At 40.6% G+C, this 13,639-nt stretch overlaps 1 long non-coding RNA gene across 1 annotated transcript; it reads right to left on the reverse strand.

The window, feature by feature from the left end:
- Positions 1-2,297: 2,297 nt before the first annotated feature.
- On the reverse strand, positions 2,298-3,902 carry LOC116420292. The gene is made up of 3 exons (XR_004230594.1): positions 3,710-3,902; positions 3,301-3,480; positions 2,298-2,478 (listed from the first exon to the last, which is right to left on the reverse strand). It is a non-coding gene; the product is annotated as an uncharacterized LOC116420292 (long non-coding RNA).
- Positions 3,903-13,639: the final 9,737 nt, after the last annotated feature.

Raw genomic sequence — 13,639 nt, forward strand, 5'->3', positions numbered from 1 at the left:
CAGGGAAAAGGGGGGAATAATGAATAAAAGTTATAAGAATGAAATCAACCGTCCTTGGCCACAACTTGGACATGGGTGGTGATGGGTAAGAGATATTGAGGAATCCACGATGACTTCTAGGTTGAGTCTAAGAGACTGGGAGGACAGTATTGTCCTTGACAGTAAGGAGGAATGCAGTGGAAGGAGAATTTAGCTGGAAAGATAATGACTTATTTTGGACATGTTTATTTTAAAATGTTTACTGGACATCCAGTTTGACATATCCAAAAGACAACTGCAGATGCCAGACCAGAGGTTAGTAGAGAGACTGAGGTAGGAAAGATTCATTTGAAATCGTAGAAAGAGAAGAGAGGGCAGGGCAGAACGCTGAGGGTCACCTATCATTAGAAGGTATGATCTGAAGGAGGATCCAGCAAAGGAGACAGAAAAGGAGCCGTCAGGTAGGAGGAGAATCAGGAGAGAGTGGTGTCCCAAAAACCTAGAGAGAAGAGAATATCATGGAGGACAGAATGCTTAACAGTCAAAAGCTTCAGGGAAAATGAGGAGCCAGGATTGAGAAGAGAACAATGGATTTGGCAAAAGATGGAGGAGAGCAGTTTTATTGGAATGATGAAGATGGGAGCCACATCATGATAAAGGCATAAAGAAGACAGTGAGAAGAGAGAAAGAGGAGGAAATCGAGGGAAAGTAAGCAGCCTCTTCATTTTCCAGGAGTTTAGAGACAAAGGGTGGAAGAAAAAAAATGACAAAATTAGGGATGGAAGAATCAAGTTAGGTTTTTTTGGGATGGAGAACCATGAGCATGGTTACAGGCAATGGGAAATGAAATTTGGTAAGCACTTATTAAATAGTTGTCAAATTGAATTGATTTCTACTGGACAATCCTTCTGAATTATGCCTAGAAAGGTATGGGGAGCAAAGGGACGGGAGCCACTTTGAGAAAGCTGAGAAGGTGGAGGAACCATGTCTTGGTCCTGGGCACAGGACTCTTGGCTCTGGGGCAGAGAATTTGGGTTCAACTCAGCTCCTGCTTGTGACTTAGTAATTACATGAGTAATTCTGAGGAGTACTCTGAGGAAGCCACTTCATGGCTCTAAACCACAGTTCCTTGATCTGTAAAGTGAACAGGTTGGACTCAAGGCCTCCCAAGTTCCCATTCTAAGATCTTCATCTCAACCTTATTCTGTGGGACTGTTTGTTCACAGATGGAATGTACAGATGTTCTTGCTCTTAATCGGTGTCATCATTTACCTCCTGCTCCTTTGCCCCCTACCTAGCTGTGGAGCAGTAATTTCTATTGAACTCTTTATATGTAAGATTTAGTATGTGTTCAGGTAGGACCTCTTTGGTGTCTGTCTCTGCCCCTCTGGAGCCAGCATTTCCTCTCCCATGAGTGGCGTGACCCACCCCTCCCCGTTATTTCATGGAAGAAAGAAAGATGGAGAATTTCAAGGGAAATAGTGAAAAACCATCTTTTTCAGCGAGCCTCTTCATTGGTTTCTAGAGAGGAACTGTCATGTGCTGGGTGCAGAGGAAAGAAGGTTCAATTGGGAGCCAGAGGATCTCAGATCAAAAACCTCACTCTGCCATTAAACTCACTACATGATCCTGAGCATGTCCCTTGACCTCTTGAGGTCTATTTCTCCATCTTTGAAAAAAATGGGCTAGGAACCCTCTGCACCTTATTTTATCTTTGACCCCAGGATCCCCTGTCTCCAACTGGTCCTAGGCTGCTCCATCTGTGGCCATCACAGAAGGAGAAGTAGAATGATAGCTCACAAAGAATGGGGAAGACAGCAGGCAGGGGCCTTCTAGACATCTGACTGAAGGATCTGACATTCATAAACCTCAAGAGCTTTTTTTTTTCGTAATTCTGGACGCCCAAGTTACACAGAATCTACTAGAGGAACTACTCAATGTGTATTTTTCAAAATTATTCAGATATAACAATGATAACCAAGAAAGCAGGGACTGTTGTTAGGAACTAGTTGCTTAGGTCACTGTTTGCCAAGGTCACAGATGCCATATGCTGTACCAGGTCTAGCCCATGTTCCTCACCTGCACACACACTGTAAATGGGGTGGTGAGAGAATGGGTCCCATCTGGGAGGACGGGGAAGGATAGGGAAGTGGCAGGAAGGAAACCTGACTGGGTATCTCCAGGGAAACAGAAGTGGGCCCTCCCCTCCGAATGGACTGCCCAGACACCTTCCTCCATGTGCACGCCATGGGACCCAGAGTCCTTTTGTGGGCACAAACACTAGCCCAGCCCAATAAAGAGAAGTTGTCTTTCTTTCATCAGGAATGTTTTATGTCAGATTTGTTTCACTCGGTCAGGAAAGTCATCCTTCAGAAAGAATCCTGTGGAGCCTGTCCACAGGAAAGGTGTTTCTAAAGCTTCTTGCCAGAACCTGGAGAGGCACAGATGGGAACCCACTGGGAAGTGATAGTCCTTAGACAGCAGCTGTGGGGAATTTCCCTAAAAGACAAGAGCGATCATTAAGGTACATAATTCCAAGGCAGCAAGGGCACATTCCCCCTGAATAACTGCAATTCCTCAGCCCAGGGCTGCTCAGGGCTGCAGAAGCTCCCCCCCCCCCCAGCTATCTCACATGATACTCTACCCAGGGGCTTCTTCATCCCTGCCTTGGGCAGATGGCCACCTGTGGCTAACCTTCCCCTCTCCCAAATCCCAAAGGCACCCTAGCAGGATGAGGACTCCCTGCAGGGGGTCTCCTTCCTCATTCAGAACAGACCCTCCCTAGGGCCCCCTCCCCATCTTCCTCCACATAAAGGGGGGAATTCTCTTCTCCCACCTCCCCAGCACAGAAGTTCCCCTTTTTCCTTTCTACTTCCTGTCTTCTTGTCCCCAGTCCATGCCTAGGGGTCTATGTAGTGGGGATGGGAGAAGAAGTCACCCCAGACCCCCTGGGGAGGGGGGAGGGGGCGTGGCCAAGAGCCAGGGAGGATTCTGAACTCTTCCCATCAGCCAATCAGGTGCCTGTTCTCAGTCAATGGCTTTGGAACCCTTTCTGATGGACCAATCAGAAGCTCTCCCAGCCTTGCCCTTTCTCAAAGCCCCGAGGAAAATGGCCCCTAGCCGTGTCCTTCACCAAGTTCAAGGTGCTTTGGTTAATAAAATGACTTGGGGGGGGCAGGCTGGGCTCTCTGTCCCTCCCACCCCAAGTGTCCCCAGCCCCTGGAGCCTCTTCCAAAGAAGCAGCAGCAGCAGCAGCAGCAGCAGAACCATGGGCCCCCTCACCCTCTTCCAGTCCCAGAGCCAGATCCCTAGTAGCCTCACCCCAAACCTTTGTCCTCAGGACATCCAGTGGCCTCTGCAGGGTGATGGTATGGCCTTTGCAGGATGACAACAAGGCCTTTGCAGGATGACAACATGGTCTTTCCAGGGTGACGGCATGGTTTTTGCATGATGACCGCATGGCCTTTGATTCCTGAGTGTAGTCTCGAGGAGGGGGAGAAACTGGAGGGTGAGAAGGAGGGGAGATGTTCGTTATTGCTCAGGAAAAGTCAAGGTCACATCCTCCTCAGAATTCTAGGGCTCAGGGCAAGGACAATGGGGGAAGAGGAGGAGATGGCAAGTGCAGACACTCCCTCCTGGGAGTAGGGGGTATCATGGAGGTGCGGAGGGAAGAAAAGGGGGCCCCTCCAGACTCCCTCTGAGGTGGGAGAGAAGGACCCTGACTGCTCACCGGCAGAGCTGAGCTGCTTGGCCTTCCTCAAGGCTCTACATCCATCATGTCGGTGGTGAGGGGCCAGCAAAGGAAGGGTTGTATGGCCACCCGCTGAGGAAGCCCCTCCCTTTGAGCTGACCAGGACGCCCAGCACTCAGTGGGGGATCTGTTCTCCCCTTTCTCTTCCTCCTGATCCTCCTCCTCCTCCTGATCCTCCTCCTCCTCCTCCTCCTGGTCCTCCAGCTCCTCCTCCTCCTCCTCCTCCTCCTCCTCCTCTTCCTCCTCCTCCTCCTCCTTCTCCTCCTCCAGTTCCTCCTCCTCCTCCTCCTTCTCCTCCTCTTCCTCCTCCTCCTCCTCTTCCTCCTCCTCTTGCTCCTCCTCCTCTTCCTCCTCCTCTTCCTCTTCTTCCTCCTCTTCCTCCTCCTCTTCCTCCTTCTCCTCCTCCTCCTTCGCCTTCTCTTCCCCCTGCTCCTCTTTCCTCCCTCCCCACCCCCCCCCCCCGCAGTGCTCCTGCTGTTCCCAGCTTAACGCTGTTGCAGCAAGTGGCGGTACTGCAGCTCCCCACCTTCCTCCCTCCCAGCAGTCTCAGTGTCCCCCACCTCAGCTGCTCCCAAGCCCTTCGAGGAGAGGGGAGAGAAGGGTGGCTAGTAAAGCAGTGGAACTTGCCCACAGAGGCGCAGCAATCTCTGCCCGGTTGAAGTGATTTTCTGGTTGCCTAGGGAGGAATTCCGCAACCCTGATTGGCTCCTGCGGATGACAGTATGACGACACATTGCTGACTAACAGCCAATCACCCTCTGCCAAGATTTTGACGTCACAAAATAGCAGTGGGACGTAAGAGGGGCAGAGCCTAGCAGGAACAGCCACTGTCCCCAGAAATAGCAGCCAAATTGCAATCTCCCACAACTCATTTTCTGCACAAGGCGCAGTACAGGGTCTTTCCCAGATCCCCAGATAAAAAACGTATCTCAAATTGCAATATTAAAAGAAAAAAGAAAAATTTGAAACATAAAAATAAGATTCCCAAAAGCCATGGAATGCCCTAGGGAATAAAGTTGGGGGCAGGGGACAAATGAAAGATGGCACATAACGGTCTCAAACAGGAATTTCCCTACCACCACCCCCCTCCTACATGGTGATATTCAGAGGGACATGAAGTATTTGAACTCTCTTTCTCCTTGTGGCCCCATGAGGCCTTTGAAGAATCCTTGAAATATGATTCTCTCTGGCAAGAAAGTAGAAAATGAGTGGATCCCCAGCCGAATAAATTTTGGTATATGAATGTTTGAATATTATTGCTCTATAAGAGGAACAGATTCATTTCAGAAAGGCCTGGAAAAACTTAGGTGAAGTGATGCTGATTGTGAAGAGAGCAGAACCAGGAGAAAGAACATTGCACACAGTAATAGCCAGATTATGTGATGGTTAACTATGGTGGAGTTGGCCCTTTTCAATAATGAGGTGATTTGATTCAGGCCAATTCCAATTGATCTGTGATAGAAAACATACACATCCAGAGAGAACTATGAAGACTGAATATAGATGGAAGTATAGTATTTTCACCTTTTTTGTTTTGTTTTGGGGTGTGTGTGTGTGTGTGTGTGCGTGCGTGTGTGTTTCCCTTTTGCTCTAATTTTTCTCCCACAGCATGACAAATATGGAAACATGTTTGCAGAATTTCCCATCATTAATTTAGATAGGATTGCTTGCTGTCTTGGGGAGGAAGGGAGTAAGGAATGAAGGGAGAAAAAGTTGTAACAAAGTCTTACAAAAAATTAATGTTGCAAACTTTCTTTACATGTATTTGGAAGAATAATGTACTAGTGAAATTTTTTAAGACTATTCACCATGACCAAGAAAGGAATATGATTCTCTCTGTATGACTTTCATGAAGTTCAGTGATTCTTAAATGGTCTCTCCTTGATCTGTTTTCCAGGGCAATTGCTGGTGATATTAGATAATGACCATTTTGCTCTGCTTCTTTTCAGTCTTTGGATTTTGTTTCCCTATTTCTTGTTATCTCATGCAATCATTAATTTTTGTTTGGTCCATTCTCATGTTCACAGAGTCTATTGTTTAGGGAAAGTTTTTTTTTTTTTTACCTTTTGTGTCAAGCTGTTAAATTTCTTCTAAATTGTTCCTCCACCTCTCTCATTTCTTTTCCAATTCATTCTTCTAGCACGATCATTTCATCTACACAGTTATTTTATAATGCTTTTGTGAGGCTCATGGTTTATTTCACTTAATCCAGAAATTCTAGTTGCATTTATGACCACCCTCTCTTTGAGATTTGCTCAGATGTTTTGGAGGCTTTTTCTTTTTGAGCATTTAGGTCTTGGTCATATCTGTCACCATAATGGGTCTTTATTGTAGGATTCTTTTTTTCAGGGGTCCTCAAACTACAGCCCACGGGCCAGATGCAGCAGCTGAGGTTGTTTATCCCCCTCACCCAGGGCTATGAAGTTTCTTTATTTAAAGGCCCACAAAACACAGTTTTTGTTTTTACTATAGTCCGGCCCTCAAACACTCTGAGGGACAGTGAACTGGCCCCCTATTTAAAAGGTTTGAGAACCTCTGCTTTTTTTCTTCTGACTCATACTTCCAGCCTTCCTTCTTGACTTTAAACTTTGTGTTTAGGCCAGGTTCTGAGAATATCTGGACCTGGTTTGGCAGACCTGTTTTGTATTTTCTTGGATCTTGCAAATGCTTTCTTTAGTGTTTTAGTCCTGTGGCACCTCAGGATTAGCTCGGTTGGAAACCTTCCAACTTTCAGTGTCAAACTCAACCAACCAACAAGTATTTATTAAGGTCCTTGAGAGCAAGGACTGTTGTTGTCTTCTTCCCAGTTCCTAGTGTCTGACATATGTGGGTGTTTTGTGCTTCGGTCTTGCCTGATTCTTCATGAACCAGTGGACCATAGCATGCCAGTTCTGTCCACGAAGTTTCCTCGGCAAAGATACTGGAGTAGTTTGCTAATTCCTTCTCCAGTGGATCAAGGCAAACAAGTTAATTTGCTTGCTCAGGGTCACACAGCTAGTAAGTATCTGAGGGAGGATTTTGAGTATCTGAGGCAGCATTCTATCCACTGATAGCTACCGAGTTGCCAGACAGTAAGCTCTTATTAAATATTTGCTGGCTTGAGTTAAGTCGAATTGATTTCTACTGGACAATCCTTCTGAATTAGGCATAGCAAAGTATAGGGAACGCTGGGACAGGAGTTACTTTGAGACAACTTCTGAGAAGGTGGAGGAACTGTTCCTTGGTCCTGGGCACAGGGTCTGCCCCATGAAGCATTTCCAGGGGATAAGTGCAAATGCAAATGTCTAAGAGAAGTTGGGGGGGCACCAAGGATCAAAGGAGAGGCCTAACCCATACGAGAGGGCCCTTTGAGGAGCTGGGACCTTTGGAAAGGCTACAGAGATGAGATGACTCTGGAGGCAAGTCTTGAAGTGGAGCCTTGAACGTGGTGTAGAGGGCAGAGGAGTCAGATGGTGCCCTGGTTGTGCCTCCAAATGCAACCTTTTCGCACATTTTGTAATGGGAGTGGAATTGAAAGTGAGCAAGCCTCCCTTTGTGGATGCTGCCTGACAGTCTCCTTGGGCTCCCTGAAGCATGGCTGCCCCACCAAGAGAGCCATGGGTGACACGGGGCTTTCAGAGGAGGGTCAGAACTCCTGAGCATCCCTGGGAGCAGAGGCAAGGGTAGGATAGTCACTTCTCTCCTCAGATTCAGCAAGAAAGTATCTTTCAAAAGGAACCAGAATTTAAGAATGCCTTGAATGGATCAAGCTAGGTTAATTAACACAGTGAATTTTTTATTCATAAGTTTCAAATGGAAATGGGAGAAGAACATCTTTATTTCAAAACAAAATTAACTTCTTTGAATTATTTTTATTTAAAGGGCAATATACAGACAGAAAAAATAAAATATTTATTATCAACTATATTTTCTTTTAAGTTGCAGATCTGAGCCTTCTGCAGTTCATCTCCTTGGGCCACAGTTTCCTCATCTGATAAATAAGAGGCCTGGACTCAGTGCCTCTTGAGATCCCTTCCTACTCTAAATGTAGAACTCAATCTTATCCTTAGCAGTTTACTCCTCTCTCTGGGAGGCTAGTGATGTTCTTTCTTAAAATCTTTCTGTTCAAAGTTCTAAGGGATATTCTGTACAACTTGATAAAATAATAACAGAATTCATTAGGAGAAAGAAAGAAAAGTCCTAGAATTTCAAGAAAAATTATGAAAAAGAATAGGGGTTGAAGGAAAAATAGCACTTTCATGTCTCAATTATACATACATATATATATATATATATATATATATTTAGCAAATACATTGGATCGCAAAAAAATAGAGATATAGCTCCATGGAACAATCTAGACAAGGGAGAATCAAAAACATTGGTTTTAAATGACCCAGTGTCTGATAAACCAAAAGAGCATAAATGACTTAGAAAAGAACTTACTATTTGGTTAAAAACTGCTAGAAAAGTAAGAAAGCAGTGTGCTTGAAATTAGACTTAGATAACAACCTTAAACTTTTTTTGCCAATTATAAACTGATATGTAATTGAAATACTAAAAATCATACCATTTTTCAAAAGTATAGGAGAGACAGATCATATACCTCTAATGGCTGTGTGTTGGATATATGTTCTTAACCAAATGAGAGGTAATGTTCATTACAAAAGAAAAAATACATAATTTTGACTACATATGCTGAAAAGCTTCAACACAAGCAAAATTAATGCTCCTAGGGTAAGAAAGGAAGTGGTAGTGTAGTAAAAGAATAATAATTTTTTCAAATTTCTAAGCTAAGGCTTGCTATCTAAGTTATATAAAGAACTAAAACACAGACACACACATACACATACTCACCACATCATTCCTCAGTAGAGCATTGATTCAAGTATATATATATATATATATATATATATATATATATATATATATATACTTCTCAATGCCAAATATACTCTTACCAAAAAGAATATTCTATGACAAACTCACACAGAGCAAGCACTCACAGGGTGGTCAGAAAAACCAATACAAGGACACTCTCACAGATTCTCTCAAGAATTTTAGGATTGATTGTACAACACGCGAAACACTGATACAGGACCACCCAACATGGTGTGCCCTCATCAGAGAAGGTGCTGTGCTCTATGAGCAAAACAGAATTGAAGTAGATCAGAAGAAACATGAGATGCACAAAGTTAGAGAGCCACCCCCCCCCTCCACTGTTCATAGAGACTATTTGTGCCTGACCTGTGGCAGAGTGTTCCAAGCTCATATTGGTCTGATCAGCTATAGTCAGACATACTCTAATTTGACTTTAATATAGTGATGTCATTTTGGTGCTCTTCGAGAATGAAGAACAACAACTCACCAAACAACAATTTTCAGAAGAATTGCAAACTATTTAACAACCATCTGAAAGAATGCTCTTAGTAATAATTAGAGAACTGCAAATCAAAGCAAGTAAGAGATTTTCCCTCACATCAACTAATTAAATTTTTGTTTTGGGTCAGCTAAGTGGTCCAGTGGCTATAGTGTTGGGTCTGAAGTCAGGAAGATTTTGTCTTCTTCAATTCAAATCTGGGTTTAGATACATTAACTATACGATTCTGGTCAAGTCACTTAGTCCTTTTTGCTTTAGTTCTTCTTTACTTTTATCAAATACTAAACTACTATGTTCATTTACTACTGTGTTTTGTGTATCTAATCTATTCTAGTGACTCACCACTCCATTTGCTAGCTATTATCAGATTATTTGCTTTGTAATACTGTTAGAGATCTACTACAGTTAGGACACCCTCTTTCACATTTTTTTTCCATTGATTGCTTTGATATCCTTGGCCTTTTGCTCTTTCAGATGAATTTTGTCATTTCCTCTAGCTCTGTAAAATAATTTTTGGTAGTTTAATTGGTATGGCACTGAATAAGTAAACTAATTTAGGTTGGACTGTCATTTTTGTTATGTTGGTTTGTCCTGTCCCATGTGTAATGAATATTTTCCTAGTTCTTTACATCTGATTTGTTTGTGTGAAAAGTGTTTTGTAACTGTTGAAGTTCCTGGATTTTTCTTGTCTGGTAGACTCTCAAGTATTTTATATTAGCTACATTTATTTTAAAAGAAATTTCTCTTTCTATTTCTTACTGCTGGGCTTTGTTGGCAATATATAGAAATGATGATGATTTTGCATTTATTATGTTAAAGTTGTTAATCATTGCACCTAGTTTTTTGGTTGATTCTCTGGGATTCTCCAAGTATACCATCATATCATCTACAGAGTGATAGTTTCCTCACTGCCTTTTCTAATCCCTTCAATTTCCTTTTCTTCTTTTATTGCTATAGCTGGAATTTTTGTACGATACTGAAAAACAGTGATGACAATCGTCATTCTTCCTTCACCCCTGAGAAGGCTTCTAGTTTACTATCCCCATTACAGATAATGTCTGCTGACGGTTTCAGAGAAAATGTTACGGACTATTTTAAGGAAAACTTCATTTATTCCTGTCCTTTCTAGTATTCTTTTTAAAGGAATGATTGTTATATTTTGTCAAAATCTTTTTATGGACCCATTGAGATGACCATATAATTTTTGTTGTTTTTGTTATAAATATGGTTAATTATTCTGACAGTTTTCATTATTTTGTAGCAGCCCTGCATTTATACAAACCTACTTGGTCACAGTGTATAATGTTTGTGATATATTGCTGTTATCTCCTTATTAGTAGTTTATTTAAAATTTCTACATTAAAATTCATTAGGGAAATTGGTTTATAGTTTTCTTTCTCTATTTTTGCTCTTGGTTTAAGTATCAGCATTAAGTATTTGTGTCATAAAAAGAATTGGGTAGGGCTCCTTCTTTGCCTATTTTTCTAAATAGTTTATATATTTTGGAATTAATTGCTCTAGATATCTAGTAGAATTCACTTGTGAATTTCTCTGGTCCTGGGGATTTTTTTCATCTATGACTTGTTTAATTTTTGTTTCTAAGATAGGGTTACTAAGTATTCTATTTCCTCTTCTGTTAATCTGTGCAATTTATATTTGTATACATATTCATCCATTTCATTTAGATTGCTAGTATTGTTAGCATATAATTGAGCAAAATAGCTTCTAATAATAGCTTTAATTTCATCTCCATTGGTGGTGAAGTCATCCTTTTGATTTTGGTACTAGTAATTAGGTTTTCTTCTTTATTTTTTAAATCAACTTAAATAGTGGTTTCTCTAATTTATTGGCGTATTCCCCATAAAATCACCTCCTAGTTTTATTTCTTTCTTTTCCCATTCAATTTTCTCCAGAGGTTATAATTCTTCTAAAGTCCAATTCATCTCCTTAACTTCTTTCTTGTTCATTTTTTGGTTAGATTTATCTAGTTCTGAGAGGGAAAAGTTGAGATCCATTAGTATAGTTTATTCTGACTCTTTCCTCCTATAATTCATTTAGCTTTTCCATTAATAATTTGGATGCATAGAATGTTTGTGGTAGGTCTCTTTGTAGTGGCCAGAAACTGGAAAATGAGTGGATGCCCATCAATTGGAGAATGCATGAATAAATTGTGGTATATGAATGTTATGGAATATTATTGTTCGGTAAGAAATGACCAGCAGGATGATTTCAGAAAGGCCTGGGGAGACTTACATGAACTGATGCTGAGTGAAATGATCAGGACCAGAAAATCATTATCTACTTCAACAACAATACTATATGATGATCAATTCTGATGGACGTGGCCATCTCCAGCAATGAGATGAACCAAACCAGTTGCAATAGAGCAGGAATGAACTGAACCAGCTACACCCAGCAAAAGAACTCTGGGAGATGATATTTTGGTCTGCCTGCATTTTTGATTTCCTTCACAGGCCAATTGTGCACTACTTCAGAGTCCGATTCTTTTTGCACGGCAAAGTAACTGTTTGGACATGTCTACTTATTTTGTATTTAATTTATACTTTAACATATTTAACATATATTGGTCAACCTGCCATCTGGGGAGGGGATGGGGGGAAGGAGGGGAAAAATTGGAACAAAAGGTTTGGCAATCGTCAATGCTGTAAAATTACCCATGCATACAACTTATAAATAAAAAGCTATTTAAAAAGATGTAGTTTGCTAATATATTTTAATTAGATATATTTTAGCTTTGTCTTTGACTGAGATCATGATTTCTATTCCTGCTTTTTTTTTTTGCTTCATCTGAAGCATAATAGATTCTACTCTGCCCCTTTCCTTTACTCTGTGTGTGTCACTCTGCTTCAAGTTTTTCTTGTAAACAATATATTCTAAGATTCTTATTTTTAATCCACTCTGTTATTTACTTTTGTTTTAGCCCATTCATTCTTCATTTTGATTCCTGTGTGTTTCCTTCTCTTTCTCCCCTTGTTTCTTCTTCTTTCTCTTTTCAATTTTCTATCCCTCCTCAAAAGTGTTCTTTTTTTGACCACCATCTCTCCCAATCTGCCCTCTCTTCTACCAGCCCCTCTCTCTCTTACTTCTATTTCCCTGTTGGGTAAGGTGGATTTCTATACTTAGAGAAATGTGCATGTTATCTCCTCTTTCAGCTAATTTCAATGAAAGTAAAGTTCAAGTCTTGCCCACCACCTTTCATGTTCCTCTCTACTATTAAAAAAAAAAAAAACTCTTTCGTAACTCCTTTATGTGAGATAATTTACCCCATTCTACCTCCTTCTCCCAGTGAATTCCTCTTTCTCACCTCTTAATTTTATTTTTTTTGGATATCATCCCATCATAGCTAATTTGCACACATACCTTCTGTCTATGTATACTCCTAACTGATCTAATAATGATAAAGTTCTTGGGAATTAAAAGAATTATCTTTCCATATAAGAATGCGATTAGTTTAACCTTACTGATTTCCTTATGATTTCTCTTTCATGGTTATCTTTTTATGCTTCTCTTGAGTCTTGTATTTGAAAGTCAAACTTTCTATTCAACTCTGATCTTTTCATCAGGAATACTTGAAAGTTCTTGATTTATTAAATACCTATTTTCCCTTTGAAATATTATACTCAGCTTTGCTGGGTAGAGGATTCTTGGTTGCAATCCTAGCTCTTCTATTTTCCAGAATATCATATTCCAATTCCTCTGATCTTTTAATGTAGAAGCTGGTAAAACTTTGTGTTACCTTACTGTGACTTCATGATATTTGACTTTCTTTCTGGCAGTTTACAATATTTTCTCCTTGACTTGGAACCTGGTTACAATATTCTTGGGAGTTTTCCTTTGGGGATCTCTTTCAATTTTGTCTTTCAATTTGTATTTTACTCTCTGGTTCTAGGATATCAGCGAAGTTTTCCTTGATAATTTCTTGAAAGATGCTGTCCAGACTTTTTTGGATCATGACTTTCAAGTATTCCAATCATACTGAAATTGTCTTTCCTTGATCTATTTTTCAGGTCAGTTTTTTTCCAGTGAAATATTCCACATATTCTTCTGTTTTTAGGTTCTTTTGATTTTGTTTGATTTTTTCTTAATGTTTCACATAATCAATAGTTTTTACTTGCCCAATTTTAATTTTTAAAGAATTATTTTTTCAGTGAATTTTATACTGCCCCCCATATGACTAATACTGCTTCTTAAAGGATTTTTCTCTTCATGAAATTTTTGGACAACTCTTTCCATTTTGGCCAGTTCTCATTTTTAAGGAGTTCTTCTCTTTTGTACATTTTTGTGCTTCTTTTTGTCATCTGTCCTATTCTGTTTTTTAAGGTATTATTTTCTTCAGAACTTTTTGTGCCTCCTTTGCTAAGCTGTTTATTCTTTTGTCATGGTTTTCTTGCATCAGTCTCCTTTCTTTTCCCAATTTTTCTTCTACCTTTCTTCTTTGATTTTTAAAATTCTTTTTATGCCTTCCAGGAATTCTTTTTTAGGCCTGAGACCTAGTCACTTTTTTGAGGCTTTGCATATGTTTTGATTAT

Source organism: Sarcophilus harrisii, chromosome X (genome assembly GCF_902635505.1).
Source record: "Sarcophilus harrisii chromosome X, mSarHar1.11, whole genome shotgun sequence".
NCBI classification, from domain to species: Eukaryota; Metazoa; Chordata; class Mammalia; order Dasyuromorphia; family Dasyuridae; genus Sarcophilus; species Sarcophilus harrisii.